The sequence below is a fragment of the Haliotis rubra genome, unplaced genomic scaffold, assembly GCF_003918875.1.
Source record: "Haliotis rubra isolate DU_JTF1 unplaced genomic scaffold, ASM391887v1 Scf906, whole genome shotgun sequence".
In the NCBI taxonomy this organism is placed as follows: domain Eukaryota; kingdom Metazoa; phylum Mollusca; class Gastropoda; order Lepetellida; family Haliotidae; genus Haliotis; species Haliotis rubra.
The window spans coordinates 23,188-40,777 of record NW_025767642.1 but is presented as its reverse complement, the minus strand read 5'-3'; the positions used below and the strand labels follow the sequence as shown (position 1 = coordinate 40,777).

At 43.3% G+C, this 17,590-nt stretch overlaps 1 protein-coding gene across 1 annotated transcript in view; it reads right to left on the bottom strand.

The window, feature by feature from the left end:
* LOC124264059 overlaps positions 1-10,605 on the bottom strand; it is a 32,087-nt gene extending 21,482 nt beyond the window's left edge. The window contains exon 1 of the mRNA XM_046698777.1: positions 10,417-10,605. The gene's annotated coding sequence lies outside the window, so the exon portion shown is untranslated. The remainder of the gene's footprint in view (positions 1-10,416) is intronic.
* Between the last annotated feature and the right edge of the window lie 6,985 nt (positions 10,606-17,590).

The window sequence follows — 17,590 nt, the reverse complement described above, 5'->3', positions numbered from 1 at the left end:
AAACCATGCCGTTCAAACATTCCACGATGTCGACGACGCAGCGAGAGAATACTACCTATTAACTGGTAAACAGTTGGAACGGCTCAATAAACCCACACTCGCTCAGTACTACACACCATCCAAGGGGCAAATGGACCGTGAACTGGTCTTCTTAGCGTTGGGTATAGCAGCGACTGCGTTGGTTGCGAAACAATTAGACTAAGTACTCATATAAGTATGCTAAACATGAGACCTGCTCCATACCGATGCGAATACATACTTATGGGGAAGAAAGAAGCCTGTGATAGGAGATGCAGGACCGAGGGGTAATGTTGTTTCGACATGGGAAGTCCTAACTACACGTGTTCTGTGTGTGGTATAGGGGTTAAAGGGCACTACTGCCTATGCAAAACTCACGGGGCAAACGTAGTCAGACATCACCTCATCTACGAGAATAAAAAGGCCTACATAAAAGAATGTAGGCGACTTCTCAGGATAGACCCCCAATTAGAGGAGGACACACCTAAGGATAACTATGTTTGTGGAAATTGACCCCAGGGACATCGGATCTCTGGTTAAAAACATACTCAAAGATGAACTGAACTTATGGGGACGCTTCAGATTTCAGGTCATATTGGAAGTGGCATGGATTAAAGAGGGTGTTAAGTATACTCTCCCCTTCACATGTGGGCGGGACATCACGACTCAATACCAAATAAATTGTTTTACAAGTATACAGGAATACCTGTACAACTTCAAGGAATACTATATCCAACAGTGTAAGTACTGGATTGAAACGGCCCATCTAGTGATTTTATGAGCGCCTCACTATATTTTTTCAAGGTTGGAGGAGTTACCTCCCTTTGCCAGTGACCCAATTAGAGACTGTGCACACCTATGTATAGCTATGTTTGTGGAAATTGAGTCCAGGGAAGGTTGCCTGAGAAGCTGGCAGATGGATGTGGGGAAAAGTATAGAGTAATACAAAACACCCTACTATGCTGTGTATGTTCCGGGTGGGCCGATAAGGTCTATCTAGATATTTACTAATTTTTCTACCTTTACTGTGGTCCAATTAGACATTGATTCTCTTAGGTGTGTACGCAACTATGACTACTATACGTGAGCTCAAACAAATCGCCAGACGCCGTGGTGTGATCGGGTATTCTCGAATGAGGAAGCCAGCCTTGTTGAAATTACTAGGTTTAGAAGCCCCTCCCACGGTAAAACAATTAAAAGTCCAGGCAAAACAGCTTGGGCTCACGGGTTATTCAAACCTGGGGAGAGCCGGGTTAGTCGCATTGTTATCACATGCCCCCGTAGCGCAACCTCCCACTGTAAAACAATTGAAAGCCGAGGTACGTAATTTGGGGGTTAGAGGGATATTCCCGTATGAGGAAACCACAGCTTGTAGAACTATTACGGCAGAATAGAGCTATTGACCTACAGTTCGTGCACACTGAGCACGCTGTAGGCAACTATTTGAGAGCCTGGCGCATGCATGTTGATAGGAATATAGACATCACAGATATCAAGCCTCTGATAGCTGCTAAGGTTAACCATGAACTAAATGATCTTGGAAGTATCAAATTTCAGATCACAGTTAAAATGTCGCTCGATAAGCAGGCAGGGAATGGGGTCACTGAATACGTTCAGCCTTACTTCAGAGGTAGGCAAGAGGTCGTCACGCATACAGAGACCATAGACGCATCAATCGATACCAGTTTTCAGCAGATATGAGAATACCTAGAACGCTACACACACTTGGGGTCCGGGTGGGCTGTAGATAAAATCGATAATGTCTATCTAGACATAGCTAACTAAGTGCCGTTCAGAGGCGGGTCATACCTAGACTTGCCCCCCTACTATAAGAAAAAACAGGCCATGGTCAACGTCAAGAATAGAGGAGACGATTGCCTGAGGGTAGCTACCAGGTCAGCCTTGTTTCCAGCTGACACTCATTCAGACAGGCTTTCTAGCTATCCCCAAGATGATGGGCTCAACTGGGATGGTATAGATGAACCAACCCCCATATCCCAGATCACTAAAGTAGAAAAACAGAATAATCTAGCTTATAACGTCTTTGGGCACGAAGGCAACACAACAAAAGTACACAGGGTCAGCCCAGTGTTGGGGGAGGAGGGTCGCCAAGTTATCAATATATTCATGATCCAACGAGGTGAAAAGTATCACTACACGTGGATAAAACATCTCAGTCGGTTGTTGCACGACCAGTCGAAACACGTTGGGGAAAAAAAACTTTTGTGTGCGATGCCTGCACGGTTTCAGCCGAGCTGATTTATTAGAATCCCACCAGGAGGATTGCCAAGGTGTGGGGCAAACGGCCATACGAGTCGACGGAAGGTGACAATATCCTAAAATTCGGCAACCACAAGAACCAAATGTCTGTGCCTTATGTCATCTACGCCGACTTTGAAGCCTTGGTCAAACCTGTTGAGGCTGTTGGGGATACCCCCACAGGTGAGAGCTTCACACACAAAACACAGGAGCATGAAGCCTGTGGGTTTGGATACGTGGTTGTCCGTTGTGATGGGGAAACGAAAGCTCCGGTAGTGTACAGGGGTCCCGACGCGGCTAAAAGGTTTCTAAAGTGTTTTCAGGAGGAAGAAAAAATTATCAGGAATGCACTGTATACAGTCGCTCCCATGCGTATGACCAAAGCCGACCGGCTAGCTCACGCCTGTAGCACTAACTGCCACGTGTGTGACTCACCACTTAACGGTGATTCGGTGAGAGATCACTGTCACGTAACCGGTAAGTATAGAGGCACCGCTCACAGCGAGTGTAACCTTAAGCTTAGAATCAACCCTAAGACAATAAACATCTCCGTTGTCTTTCACAACTTGAGAGGGTACGACTCTCACTTGATCATGCAGGCCATCGCGAAAATCGATGGCAATATAACGTGCATCCCCAACAACATGGAGAGATACATTTCCTTCAGCTTAAACGGCCTGAGGTTCATCGACTCGGTTCAGTTCCTCCCGCGCTCACTTTCGACAGTCTGGTCAAGGCCAACGATACCTTCCCTATCACCGATCGATACACAGACGCCGAGACTAGACCCCTGCTGATGAGGAAGGGTGTGTACCCCTATGAGTACATGGATGGTTGGGCCAAGTTCGCCGAGACCAGACTACCCCCCATCAGAGAATTTTACAGCAACCTGACCGACTCGGAAATATCCCAAGACGACACTCACACGCCATTAAAAGTATGGAATAAACTGGGTCGTAAGAATCTGGGTGACTACCACGACCTGTACTTGAGGACAGATGTACTGCTGTTAGCCGACGTGTTTGAGACGCTTAGGCGGACATGTTTCAAGCAGTATAAACTCGACCCCGCATGGTATTACACCAGCCCAGGTCTGTCGTGGGATGCCTTACTTAAAAAGACCGGAGTTAAGTTAGAATCACTCACAGATTATGACATGCACCTATTCATTGAGAAAGGCTTCTTGAAGGGACCTCCATGGCAACCAAACGATACGCGAAAGCAAATAATCAATATGTGAAGGGCTACGACCCGAGCAAGCCAACCAATCACATTCTCTACCTCGACGCCAACAACCTGTACGGCTGGGCCATGAGCCAGGATCTACCCACAGGGGGATTCGAATGGGCGTCACATGAGGTCGATGTTATGAGCATCGCACCAGATTCGAACCAAGGTTATATCCTCGAGGTTGACTTGGAATACCCCAAGGCATTACACACATCACACAACAGTTACCCCCTGGCCCCCGAACGTATGAGGATTAACCCAGACTGGATGTCTGAGTACCAACATAACTTATTAGGTGGGCGGGTGGCAGACGTTGAAAAACTCGTGCCCAACTTAATGAATAAGACCAAGTACATCGTTCACTATCGCAACCTACAGCTGCACCCGTCGTTGGGTATGAGGCTGACCAAAATACACAGGGTGCTCGTGTTCGACCAGAGCCCATGGATGGAGCCCTACATCAGAATGAACACAGACCTCCGAAAGCTTGCCACCAGTGACTTTGAGAAAAATCTCTACAAGCTCATGAACAACTCGGTGTTCGGTAAGACTATGGAGAACCTGAGGGAAATGCGTGACCGTGAAGCTGGTTTCGGTCGAATGAGGAAGACAAGCTCAGGAGACTGATAGCCAGTCCGGCATTCAACCGTAGCAAGATATTCACCAATGACCTAGTTGCCCTACACATGAAGAAAAGCCACATAAAATTCAACCGCCTGTTTACGTGGGGATGAGCATCCTCGATTTATCCAAACACCTGATGTACGACTTTTACTAACGAGCTGAAGAAACACAGTACGACGACAGGTGTGAAGTACAGCTGTACACTGATACAGATTCCCTGTTGATTGAGATTCGAACCGAGGGATGTGTACGAGGACATGAAAAAAACGCCTCGATTTGTATGACACCAGCGACTCACCCCAAGGACCATGCCATACACAGTACGGTAAATAAAAAGGTCCTAGGTAAGATGAAGGACGAGTGTGCTGGCACGCCCATAGCCGGTAGTACATAGGGTTGAGACCTAAGATGTACTCCATCCTGAAGGCCGACAATGGTGAGATCCGGAAGGCTAAGGGTGTTAAGAAGCACGTGGTTAAACAACACATCAAACCGCCAGATTCAAGGAAGCCCTGTTCAAGACCCGTACCTTTAGACATAAAATGAACACACTTAGAAGTGATGGCCATAGGATATCCGGGACTTACTATAAACAAGACGTCCCTGTCGCCGATGGACACTAAACGTTGGATAGCTATTGATCCGGATAAACACGCACGCGGTAATGCGGGCATGAGAAAAATTGAACCAAGAAGATAGATATATATATGTCAACGGAACCAGAGAAAGTTTGAGGCTATTTACTATAGCCCGCGTGGGTACTGGAAAGGAGCTAAGCCTGTAGATAAGCTGGCTAAAATGGCGCTTGATACCCCGGAGGAGGTCAAAGCGTGGCTTGAAAAACAAGCCCTATGGCAGATCTATTTACCGGCACCACGCTACGTACCTAGAAGGAAGTTTGGTATTAACATACCTAATAGCGTTCACCAGGCCGACCTCCTATTCCTACCCCACGACAAGAGGTACAAGTATGCCTTAACCGTAGTGGACGTAGCAAGTCGCTACAAGGAAGCCGAACCCTTGACCGCGAAAGATTTCGGCCCAGGTAACCAGAGGATTCGAACGCATATACAAACGCAGTCCGCTGACGTGGCCAACAGAGCTGCAAGTTGACCCCGGGCGGGAGTTCATGGGTGACGTGTCACAACTGCTAGCCAAACACGATACAAAGGTCAGGCGTGGCTGCACGGCCGGAGCCCATCGCAGCCAAGCCATAGTTGAGAGATTTAATAGGACTTTGGCTGAGCACTTATTCGGACATCAGTATGCTAGGGAGATGGCCAACCCGGGAAGCGATCGACTGAATGGGTCGCCAGGTTACCTAAGGTGGTGTCGGCAATCAACCATGAAGTCACCCGCCTCACCGGCGCAAGAAACCGCAGGCGCTTATCAAACTAAAATCAATAGTGGCAGAGTCGGCTGCTCCATTGCGCGGGGAAGGAGAAACAGATACCAGATAGGGCCCTAGTGAGGTATCTATACCAGCCGGGGGAACATGAGGGTGATAGTCGTAAGCGAGCCACCGATCCTATATGGTCAGTCAAAACTTACAACATAGATAAAGTGGACATGAAAGCAGACGAACCTAACTTGTACTACTTGAGGGATGGGCCAGGTAGAGGGCTCGTTAGACAGGAATTATTGATCGTACCGTACGGCACAATGTTACCTCCTGTAGTGATGATGCAATGATGCAATCCCAGGATAGACCCATTAAACCGAGATACTCCAGCTAAGTCCCCGGTAGCTCAATCGGTTGAGTGGTGCGGCCCATTATGTATAGTTTGCGCGAGCTATACATGTGGGTTCATATCCCGCCGTTGCCTCAGGAGATTCCTTGCAACTTTGTGTGATGTGAGGTGTTTCGGTAAGGAATCAAGATCATATCAGTTGGGTCGCTGAAAAGGGCTTAGCTGAGCGGGGCACTCTCATGGTGAGAGAAAGGCAGCCGACGCAATTCCCCTTGGGAGAAGCGCAACATCATCTTTCGATTTCACCCTTGGGGAATTGTGGCTGCCGGGGACATTTTACTACTTTTTAGAACCTTTCTATCTTTCTATAGTGCCACGTGTGGGCAGGAAATCAACGGGGGCTCAAAAGTAGTAGATACAATGGTAGCAAGAGCTAAGGGTCCGACCAAAGCCTTATTTGGGAAATAAGGCTTTGCAGTGGGTTTTGTTGCACTTGGTCCCGGACAATCATTGTATCTACTACTCCAAATGTCATCAAATATATTGGGTAGTGTTTCCAAACTTGAATCAGGGAGGTGTTTTAGAAGCTGATAATGAATATCATCAGCTCCTGCTGCAGTGTCGTGAGCCTGCCCCAGGGCAGTAGGTAGTTCATGGAGAGAAAACGTTTCATTGTAATCCTCACCATAATAATAATAAGGGTGTCAGCGCTTTGAGCATGCTTTGTTGCGTGGAGATTAGCGCATTATGAGACTTCTCATTATTATTATTATGTTTTACAGATTAAAGATAGTATGCAGCAGAGAGAGTTCGGGTGATCCTGGCACAGTCAGGCTGGTAAGGCTCATCATCAGGTCAGGGCCCTTGCCCCCTCTACACGCAGTCAAGACAGCGAATGAGACTTCTCCCAGGAAACGCTGCCTAGTCGAACCCACTAAGAACTTTCCGGAGAATATGAAGGCTCCCCAACACTGCAGCCTTCTGCATTACCCAGAGTGTCAGAAGGGCTGTACTCCCGGTGGAGAATCCGGGCACACTCCTGATCTGCGCCAAGAGATCAGGAGGTACCAAACCAAGGGCACCGAGAACAATGGGGAGCCTGGCGACAGTGTACTTGTGATGCAAGCGAGACATTTCAAAGGCGAGGTCCGCATATTTATCATGCTTTTCCTTAATCTTGCCAATCACATTGGTGTCAAAAGGGACAGAAAATGCGATGACATAAATAAATTCATTGGCTTTATCGAAAAGGACAAGATCAGGTTTGTTGACAGGAATTCTTCTGAGGCTGTATATGGGCCTATTCCAAAGAAGTTTGAAAGCATCATTTTCCATGACGCCCCGGACATGTTCAGGGTCGTACCATGGATGGATCTCGGAGTCAAAGCCACAGGCATGTCGGAGACGGTAGTAAAAGCAACGAGCCATGCCATCATGACTGTTGGACAGTCTCCGTGAATTCATTGCAAAGTCGACATTTCATATTGATATTTTCTTTAAGAATCACATTTAGGCGACTGTGACTGGGAAGTGACTGGTCCTGAGCAGCAAAAAGGAAGCCCTCAGTTTCACATTTAAGACCAGCCGACTTCATCCAGGCGAAGGAGTCGGTGGGATTGCTATTCTGTTCAACACACTGCATGTACACACGAGACTCGTACATCGGCGAAACCTCAAGACCCCTTCCTGTAAGAATCAAAGAACATCAAGCCTCTGTGAAGAAGAAAGACTCTAAATCCGCCATCTCTGACCACACCCAAGCTCACCCAGACCACAACATCCTTTGGAACAGCATCAATGTACTCACCAGCAATCACACCCACTACAAGATCAGAAAGCTAATAGAAGCCATTCACATCAAGAGACTCCAACCGGCCATGAACAGAGACCAAGGATATTACATCCCCACTGCCTACAACCAACTCATCACCAAGCAATCTTAATCCTATTATTCTCCTGTTTGTCATATCACTGGCTTCCTCCCTTAATCCCCCATAGCTTACTATGTTTGTGTAACTATTGGCCTCTTGTGTAAACATCCACCACCTTGTACATCTACCTCATTTATTGTGTAAACATCATCACTTACTGTTCAACATTACCATGTATATAAATATACCTTGCATCTAGTATTGTACATCATTTGCTTGATAACGGTGTTAGTTGCTACACCGAAACGTCGCTCATATCATATTAAAGAAGGTTGTATATCCATAGAACTCTCCTTGTTGTTCGACACGAGGTTTGTCAAACACTCTGTGAATATTTCGTATTGTGTATTCAAACATGTGATAGGGCGGAAGTTTTTGGGATCAGTCAAATCTCCTTTCTTGGGGAGAAGTATTGTGCGACCTTGCAGGACCATGGAGGAACATCACCTGTGTCCACGAGAGTATTGAAACAGTGTAGTAATAGTGTTTGGACACAGGGGAACAGTTTCCAATACCGGTTTCGAATGCCATCAGGCCCTGGAGCTGTATTAGATTTGGACTTTTTTATAACACTTTTCAGGCAATCTGGTGAGATGTAACAGACAAACGACCTAGTTACCTTCTCATGCATTGCATGGTCATAATCACGGACCCATGGTGCCTCAAGGTTACAGTTGCCGGGTACAGACCACAACTGCTTCCAGAACCTTTCATTGGCATCCATGGGAGGCCGTTTATCATGTTCACCATCACCCTTTGTTTTCAGTTGCCTGTAGAAGTGCTTTTCATTGTTTCTAAAAAGTTTATTTTGTTTGATGAATTTATTTTTCTTTTCCCATTTTTTCTTTCTTTCAGTCCAAACCTTTATTTTTACCTTAAGGGATTCGACAATTTGGAGAAGTACCTTTTCTTTTGTTGTCTTGTATTGTAATTTTAATTTTCTCCAAATTGCCTTTTGCCGTTTTGACATTGAACTCCCTGATGATCTTAACTTCAGGCACAGCTCTATCCAGGAAATGTATTTTCTAGTTTCTGTTAGTTTTACTTGAAACCGGTTTTTCTTTGGTGTATTGTTCTTAGTATTACATGTTTTTTCTTTGGAAAGTGTGTGAATTTCCTCCATGGTTCGAGCGGCAGCATAGACACAACAATTCACTTCATGTAATGAACAGTCCGATGAAAGTTTCCTAGAAATAATATCATTTAATAAATTGATTTCAGTTTGCATCAAACCATGGTTTGCGTATGTGCGGGTTTGCAGAGGACTTAGGAATGGTTTTGTCTCCAATGGCATGTAGTACGTCTGAAAATAGTTCCATGGGATCAGGAACATTCCTTAAATTTTCAGGTTAAATTTTTTTTCGGAGCAGAGTGTTTTGGATAATGGCCAATTGGTCTTAGTAAAATTCCACTTTGTTGAAGGTGGTTCATCCGCGGGATTGATAGGAGTAAGAATTGTTGGGAGGTGGTCACTTCCACAAGAGCAGAGTATGTTCCAGTGGCAGGATGGAGATAAGTGTTTGATCCATCGTTGAAGATGCATAGATCATTATTTGTGAGAAAATCTTCAAGAATCTTCCCCTTGTTGTTTGTATCGGAACTCCCCCATAGGGGGTTATGGCCGTTCAAGTCGCCCATTATTATGCAGGGCTGTGGGAGTTGATCATAGCGTCGTGCGGACAGCAACAGATTGTAGATTGGTGTTAAGTGGAACAGGGCTATGGAGGATGCCCTGCCTCACCAAGATAGAAGTGCCTCCTGTAGCTTTAAAACCGGGAGGAGAAAAGGAGTGGTAGGAACTGTACCGACAGATATCAAATTTATCAGTCCTTTTAGGTAGGTTTCTTGGAGACAAAATGCGGATGGTTTGAAGTCTTGAATCTATATACTAAATTGCTGTTTCAGAACCCCATGCCTCGTGTCATATTTGATTACTTTTAATGACTGAGTTCATTAATCATTAAGAACTGTGTTCTGTATGGCTAGTGAGTGAACTTGGTGGTAAGTGAACTCCACTTACTCGAACAGACTGTAATTGTGCAAGCACTCGACTGTTAATCCTAATCCGCTTATATCCAACTAAAGTGCAGGCAAAAAGAGAATACACCGTCTCTAATGGCTATCATGCAAATCAATCTACAGTCCGTTTCACAACATCAGAACGTGCACTGTGATGACTGCACGAGTAGCATGTATAGTCCGTTTCAAACGACAAAGCGCATGAGTCGATACATTTTCATTAGCCGATATGTAGACTTGCTTGCCATTTTATCCATCTTGTAATACCTAGCGAACTGACACATGAACAGATGATGCTATTAAAAAGATCCAAGGCAGTGCCGGTCAATACGTAGAAATTGTACAGCGTGTCAAACATCATGAAATCGACTAAACCCATTGAGGGGATTCCCCTAGCGCTGGAATTTTGTGAAAGATGATGTAACTTGAACCAGACACAATAAACATACCATGAATATTAACACAATAACAACACAACACAACATGTTGACAAGAAGTAATATTGAATACAGGCCACACAAAGCCAAGGAGGCTTTCCGAGAGAATCACCTTACACCAAGCGACAGTGATTGACAGCAAGGCACATACTGCGTCGCAGTACTGCAACCATGAAATCAAGATGTAATACGTCACACACTACTTACAGTGTAATGAATGTCCACTTAGGTCCTATTCTGTCCACCTCTTGCTGCTGTGTTGTCTACAGGTCAGTGCTCAACACCGCACGTATGTGACAGCGTATGAAACGCTTGATCTCCCACAGAAAAAGATGAAATTTCAATCGGTTGAACTGGGTGAATGAAATTGATTTCTCTTGTATGGGTAGACAAGTTATAAAGGGAGGTAATTCAAGGCAGAGGGCGCTGCTACATCGGGTAATTCAAGGCAGCGGTTATATATAGGGGTGAGACGCCCGGGGAGTTCAGTCTCTCCTGCGGTGTTTGTGTTAATTCATAACCTAAAGTTTTTGCCAGGTGCTTCATTTGCCATTACAATGGATCAAACAGAAGACATCAATAGGAATTTGGACAGTAGACGAAGAGGGAAGACGAGGAGGAAACAAATTGAGAAACTACAGACTTTTCAAAACAGACTATGAAGCAGAACGGTATGTTAAGTGCCAGCTTCCCCAAGGTCACCGAAGTGCTATAGCAAAGTTCAGATGCGGAGTGGCCCGATTAAGAGTTGAAACGGGAAGATATGGAAATATACCACACAACGAGAGACTTTGTTTTAATTGCCAAAATGTAGTCTAGGATGAAATCCATGTTTTACTTTGATGTCCAGCTTTTATCAGTATCAGAAAAGATCTTATACCAAAATATGTTCTTAATAACATTCATTTGAAGGATTTATCATGCCATGAAAGGCTTTCATAAGTTTTCACTTCCCCCGATGTAGTTTTTAGCGTTGCCAAAACCTGCCAAGATATTTTAGTTAAAAGACGTGAAGTTTTATATGGCTAATTGACATGATGATTTTATATAGCTGTAATTTGTAAATATATATTTTAGGAATATTTGATGTCAGTAATTGTTAAGATGTCTCTCATAAGTCGCTTATTCGTCTCCTGCAGCGCAAGACAGGCCTTTTCGTCAGAGGTTTCGTGGCGGCATTGGAGACGGGACTGTTTCTATCTTACAGGAGCCAAGAGCTGACTCACACAGCAAGGTGACCCGGGAAGCAAGTCAGCCACAGAGTAGACTAGGTACATTTGCTTCTTCAAAGATTGACCTTACAAACGAAATATTGTGGTTATGAAAGTGTAAAGACTGAAATTATAGTGAGGGGCCGTCTCGGACAATGTTTGCAGTTTTGGCGTGACATTAATGCTTCGGAATTTGTTTAGATGTCATTGAATGTGGATATAAGAGACCTTTTCATTCTTCACCATTACTGATGGAGTTAAGAAATAATCGTTCAGTTGTGAGTCATTCTGATTTTGTTTTTGAAGCTATTTCGGATCTTGTTCGGAAAGCGTTAGTCGTACAGTGTGAAGAAAGGCCACGTGTTGTTAATCCCTTGTCTGTGTCAATAGTGGTTTATTCAGCAAGAGACGTAGGCCATCGGTCCATGACACAGCAGTTGTACAGCAGCCACAATACCTATTGCCTACATTAACAAATTTGTTCTTAATTGCATGGAATTCTCAACATACACTGCCAACTTTCTTATAAGATTACTGTTCTCAATTGACATTAAAAGATTTAATTTAGCTAATGTTGGAAATACGTAGTATTTCCTAGGAATAAACTGTTCACGTAGATCGACATAAGCCTGGCATACTAACAAGAAGTGGTAGTCATCTTCCACATAGTTCATTTTACAATCATCACAAAATTGTTTATATCTTGGGACATTTGAATATCTACCCATCTCAATTTTCAGTTGGTGAGAACTACATCTAAACTTGGCTAAAGCGACACGAAAATTCCGAAGTTATATGCTTAATATAATGCTCTGGGTATAAGTTTAACATGTACATAGAATAATTATATGCTTTAGAACCTTGTGACAAAGATGTATGCCAAACTTGCTGATAAATACATATAGCTCTATCCATAAATTCTGATAAAAAAGACTGAATATTATCAATAAACTGGTTATCACAAACATAGTCAAATCCCATTTTAAATAACACATTTCTCAGTTTTGAAGCCCAATTACATTTACCATGACTCATATCTAATAGTAACATGTTATAACATTTCTTGGGCAAGCTTGAGTTTGGCATGGACAGCAGTTTATACCAATATTTTATACAACGCTTAATATATACCGGGTATCTCCCACACTCGCCACAAGCAACATGGTTTGAAGTTGACGTTTTCACACCAAGAAAATATTTGCATGCTTGAACATGATCTCCTTCAATAACACTGCTAATCTTACATTCAAAATCAAAGTCTAGTCCCCATATTTCAGAACCATACAATAAAACTGACATCACTTTACTATAAACCTTGAAGAAAACATCATATGGTAATGGTCTAAGCTTCGACAGACATTATAAAACACCAAATAATGCTTTTCTAGATTGCAAGAATGAACTAATAAACTGCTTATTCGAAGTATCGCTGGCACTTTGGAACAGGGTTTATCAGGGATATCTATAATATTCCTTGAGTTATGTGAATTGAATATCTCTCTAAGTAATGACCATGCTGTCAATGGAAATGAATCAACACAACATGACCATTGTCAGTATGGCCACCACTATAGAGTCCTTAGCTGACTATAATCAAAGTTAGACAAAGGCTGGTTGGCCACTGAAGCATGACGATGTGGATGAGGTGCGGGGTACTGCAGGCTGACCAGACATCTGTCGTCAATGCGACACGTGACAGTCTGATCAGAGCCTTAGGGATAAATTGAGAATGCTATGTGTTAGTCGAGACTTGACCCTGAGACAGCGACTAAGCAGGTTGGCTGACCATCGCCTCCGACATGCCGCCTAGTCATTGTTGTAACTTCATGTATGTATACACACTGAATCCAGAATAAAGTGTTGTGGACCCACTGATGGACTTTTGTCATTGAAGACATAGTTATCCCTCTTAAACAACCCGGGATACATGGTGGAGTCCAAGATCTCGGAACGTCTCAGCAACAAAGGTCTTGAGCGAACCTCCGGCGATATACATCCATCCTGGGTCCACATCACAACGGAAGTCAACCAACTACATGCAACAACATCAGACTAAGGGTTAGTCCTGAAGAGTAACTGACCACGACGTCTGTCAACTGTGTCTCAATTTGGACTCTTGGCTGTTTGAAGGACATGATCACAGTGCTATTGTGTGTGCACCGATGCCAAAACAAGAACTGGTACGTTGATGATTTGTACACAGCGCCTACATTCGATCACGCACAGTCGTCCAACAGCAAATACTGTGTACGTGTAAACGAAGACTGACTGAGGAGAAAACTAAGAACTACAAGTGTTAGTGACTTTTAGTGATATTTCTGTGTTTCTATTGTTATACACTACAGGGTGAGTGTTCATACGGTTTGGTTCATTCATTCATTGTTTTTTTTTCAGTGCCTTTCTTTTCTTCTAAATCCGATGACGGATCCTCCAGTAAATCATATTTTCCTTGGAGGATCCGCCGAAAATCTAAATGTAATGACATGACTCACGACAATACATCCACCCGCTCAGATTCTCCGTCTGCCCCTCAACACCCTGATCACCACTGCCGTATTTACAATCCCCATTGTTGTGGTCGTTGCTGTTCTCCCCCTCCATGCTCCTCCCCGCCCGCTGACCGTCACGCTGTCTGTCCCCAACCCCGTGTCAGCTTCACAACCCTTCCCATGCCATCATTCGACAGACGTGATTCCCGATCAGCACCTTCCTGGCTTAGTCGATTCCAGAAATTTGTCAAAATTCAAAATTACACTGATGAAAGAAATTGTTATCCTTTTCCCCCCTTATATTTATCACAGTCAGCTTCAATTTGGTATGAAGGACTTCCTAGTAAAGATAACATGACATGGCCTGAACTTAGACAATGTTTTTCACAATGGTATGGACCAACCTCCATCCAAGCCATCATTCGGAAAAATGCCCTGATTGACAGGAAGCAAGCAGAACGTGAAGACTTTCGTTCATTTCTTCAGTCTGTGCAGTATGAGGCATCCCTTTTAGATTGTAACGAGGATCAGTTTATAAAAGACCTCATTTTCAGAAACGCCCTCCCCCACATTGTTCAATTTATTGTCACCAGGCGCCATCACACTTTGTCGGACATGATTGAAAGTGTTCAGGTAGCAGAGGACATATACAAACTAGCAGGTACTGAGGGACTCATGTCTGTCAATTCACCCACGAACGTTCAGCCGAACAGACTGCAGGAGGAGAGACAAAACTCGGCACATTATTTTCAACCTTCCCCGAACAATGCTTTCCCACACCCCATTCCCTCACGCGGATACCCCCCACTCTCTCCCATCCCACCACCTCCCACCCCGCCTCCAACCTACCAGTCCCACACACACCCATACAAGTGTATCCATTGTGGGTTATACCATCTGAGTCCCCAGGAGTGTCGCCTCAATCCCCCCTACCCCGTCAATTGTTTTCCTGCACCACTAAATGCTTTCTTTGTCAATATGTTCAATTTCATGTCCATTTTCTGTATTCTATCGGTAGTAGCATACACATATTTGTGTATGTACCGTTCTATTTGTACCCTGTACCCCTGCCCAGCGTTTATCAATATGTACTAGCTTTCATGTACATTGATTTGATCGTCATTTCGCTGACATTTAAAGAGTGAATGTGTGTTCCAAAGAACAGCTTATAATGTCTTTTTGTGGTCAGCATGTAAATGCTATGCCCTTGAATTTGAATATAATGTTATTGCTATGTCCAATTATGGATATTATGTATCAAATGATACATGTGTGAGGCAAGGAGATGAGATACAAGAAGGGAGTTGTAATTGTGAGAGAGGCATAGAGAGAGAGATAGATTGAGAGAGAGAGAGTGAAAGAGAGACAGCGAGAGAAAGAGTACAGGAGAGAGAGAGAGAGAGAGAGAGAGAGAGAGAGAGAGAGAGAGAGACAGAACGTTCTTGTAACTGAGATTGAAAGAGAGAGAAACTGAGAGGTGACTGCTGTCTTATTGTTAGGATGATATAAACATGACGATCCATTTCATGTCCATGTTGATGCTATTTTGTACTTTCTGTTTCTGAAACACTTGTCATCGTACAGGTTATTCAGTGGACGATATTCATCTATAGTTGTTTCTTGTACCTGACTTACTTTGATTTAGTGCGTTATCCGTCTGTCAATATGTTGATTTAGAAAAATTGGTTCCGCGACATATATCTTAATTTGTCCAAAGGAAATTGTCTTTAAAGAAATATTTACTGTCATTCTAATGTCGATATTGCTATCAGCAAATCTCAGTTAATTATGCATCAACTCTGTAAATGTGTATCAGTGTTACAGAGCTTATCCAAATACTCAAGACTGTGTAATTAATGTCATCACTAAAATAATGCAAAATATTTGTCACATCAGCTTCCGAATTGTATTGCCTGTATAATTATTTGTCAATGTAAAACCAAGCCCCAACTGATTACAGCATTTTATGTTTATTCCTATTATTAAGATAGTATATGTTGAAATGTTATCGCTATTTCATTCACAATGTGCATAAGGGCGTGGGTCACGTCCTTCTTTACAGAAAGGGCGTATATCGCAGGCACTTTGGAATAGGGTTTATCAGGGATATTTATGATATTCCTTGAGTTATGTAAATTGAATATCTCTCTAAGTAATGACCATGCTGTCAATGGAAATGAATCAACACAGCATGACCATTGTCAGTATGGCCACCATCATAGAGTCCTTAGCTGACTATAATCAAAGTTAGACAAAGGCTGGTTGGCCACTGAAGCATGACGATGTGGATGAGGTGCGGGATACTGCAGGCTGACCAGACATCTGTCGTCAATGCGACACGTGACAGTCTGATCAGAGCCTTAGGGATAAATTGAGAATGCTTTGTGTTAGTCGAGACTTGACCCTGAGACAGCGACTAAGCAGGTTGGCTGACCATCGCCTCCGACATGCCGCCGAGTCATTGTTGTAATTTCATGTAGATATACACATTGAATCACGACTAAAAGTGTTGTGGACCCACTGATGGACTTCTGTATTTGAAGACATAGTTATCCCCTCTTAAACAACCCGGGATACAAGTTAGATTCCTAGAAAATACCACACCTAAATATGTATAAGATGAGACACATTCCATAAGATTGCATCAAACCACTCATATCACATAATCAATAACACTTTTACCCAGTTGATTTATGAATGTGTAATCTCCCGAGCGTGCATCTGATCCACAGCGACCGTTCATAATATACAAGTTTAAAGCGGAGCACCACTCAAGTAGAACTTTCCCGGAGTGATTAACGACTTTATCACAGGAGTGTCTCTCCGTGTCCAGCATGTCAAATAACACATGAATATCATCAAATACTAACATATCAGCAATGCTATCTTCAACGCTGTCAGGGTCCTCACCAGTTCTAGCATTTAGATCAATTCAAATCATAATATACATGTCACCAAAATCACGCAAAAAGGTTAATAATTGTTAAAACATCATCATAAGTCCACACTTACATTGCGTTTGGTCATACCAATTTTAACCAGAAGGATGCACATACACAGATGCTATTACAACATCTTTATCCAACTTAAAAAGCTTCTTGTCAAACACTGTACAAATAACATTATCATAAATGGCCATTCTTTTCACAAATATTTCGAATAAAAGTTTCTTAATCAAAACAACAAGGCCACCAGAGAGTCTTCCTTTTACGGAAGTTTTTACAGCATTTATAGTAATGCAATTATAGTCCTGGAAACAATGGGCAAAATCAAAGTCACTAACCCATGTTTCTGACAGAGTCACAAAATCGAAGTGCTGAATGAATGGTATAAAGTTAAAGTCATTATATTTATTTGGAAAACCGGCAATGTTCCAAAATAAACAGCTTACTGTGCATTGTTCAGATTGGCTGCTTATTCGGGCTCGGCCACGCCCCTATTTTCCATTGTCTGTTCCTTGGGCATCTGACGCTGTTTCAGAGGGCGGTTCCTGTCCCCAGCCCACACGTGTATCACGGTCAACAACAACAAACCGTCCATTCTTATGATAGCCTCTTCTATTATTCTGATAATATACTGTAAGCCATTAAAAACGCAATTTGACATTCATACTTTCTTTACTCACACCAATTTCAACATATATAAACCTAACTGGCAGATGTGTTTTAAGTGAACATCTGT